The sequence below is a fragment of the Calidris pugnax genome, unplaced genomic scaffold (genome assembly GCF_001431845.1).
Source record: "Calidris pugnax isolate Ruff unplaced genomic scaffold, ASM143184v1 scaffold639, whole genome shotgun sequence".
Lineage (NCBI taxonomy): Eukaryota > Metazoa > Chordata > Aves > Charadriiformes > Scolopacidae > Calidris > Calidris pugnax.
In genome coordinates, this window is record NW_015091443.1 from 43,400 (window position 1) to 44,829 (window position 1,430).

The window sequence follows — 1,430 nt, forward strand, 5'->3', positions numbered from 1 at the left end:
CGGGCCGGCTCGGCTCCTTTCGGCTCGGTTCGGCTCCGCTCGGCCCGGTTCGGCTCCGCTGGGCTCGGCTCAGCCCGGTCCGGCTCTTCTCGGCCTCGCTCGGCTGAGTTCGGCCCCTCTCGGTCCGGCTCGGCTCTCACCGTAGCCCGGTCCTGCCCGGCTCGGCTCCGGTGTCCCCGGGACCCGGCCCCGCCGCCCCCTTCCTCCCGGTACCCACCGCCCCGCGATCCGGGCTGGGCCGGGCCCTCCCGCCGCCTTTTGTCCCCCCGGGCCGCGGCCCCCCCGGCCTTTGTGCGGCGGAGCGGGACGGGGCGGGGGGCGGGGGACGGCGGAGCCCCGGGGGGACCGCGCCCGGCTCGGTAGGAATCCGGCCCGGGACCCCCCTCCCCCCGCCGGGTCGGCTCCCCCAGTGCGCACCAGTGCGGGACTGGGACGGCTGCGGGCCGGCACCCACCCCCCGCACCAGTTCAGACCAGTATGGACACTGGTCTGGGACCACATCACCCCAATTCAGCCCAGTATGACCACTGGTCTGGGACTACAGCGCCCAGTTCAACCCAGTACAGACACCGCTCTGGGGCCACATCCCCCAGTTTGGCTCAGATAGACACGACACTGGTTTGGGGCCACATCACCCAGTTCAGACCACTATGGACACATCTGGGGCCACATCACCCACATCAGTCCAGTACAGACACAGGTTTGGGAACACATCCCCAGTTCAGACCAGTACGGACACTGGTTTGGGACCATATCACCCCAATTCAGCCCAGTTTGACCACTGGTCTGGCACCACAGCGCCCAGTTCAACCAAATACAGACACCGCTCTGGGGCCACATCACCCAGTTTGGCTCAGACAGACATGACACTGGTTTGGGGCCACATCACCCAGTTTAGACCAGTACAGACACAGGTCTGGGGCCACACCACCCAATACGGACACTGGCTTGGGACCACATCACCAGTTCAGCCCAGTATGAACTGGTTTCAGACCGCGTTCCTGGCTTGGCCCAGTATTGACACTGGTCTTGGACCACATCACCCAGTTCAGTCCAGTATGGACACTGGGTCTGGGGCCACATCACCCAGTACAGACACTAGTCTGGGGTCACATCACCCAGTTTGTCCCAGTATAGCACTGGTTTGGGATCACATCACCCAGTTTGTCCCGGAACAGAAACTGGTCTTGGACCACATCACCCAGTATGGTCCAGTACGGACACTGGGTCTGGGGCCACACCACCCAGTTCAGCCCAGTACAGCCACTGGTCTGGGAGACCCCCCAGCTCGGGGCGATGGCGCCAGGTGCCCTTTGTGTTGCAGAGTGGGGGGACAAAGGGGCTGATGGCTGTGCCCCCCGGGCGGGGGGCTGTCCCCCAGCAGGGACAAAGGGGTGCCCCGGGGGAGGGGACAGAGCCCGGGGGGGAGG

The 1,430-nt window shown here is 65.7% G+C and overlaps 1 protein-coding gene across 1 annotated transcript in view; it reads right to left on the reverse strand.

Annotated features, from left to right (window-relative positions):
• Nucleotides 1-1,430, reverse strand: part of DNMT3A (DNA (cytosine-5-)-methyltransferase 3 alpha) — a 26,032-nt gene that overhangs the window by 14,796 nt on the left and 9,806 nt on the right. The gene's annotated exons all lie outside the window — the stretch shown is intronic.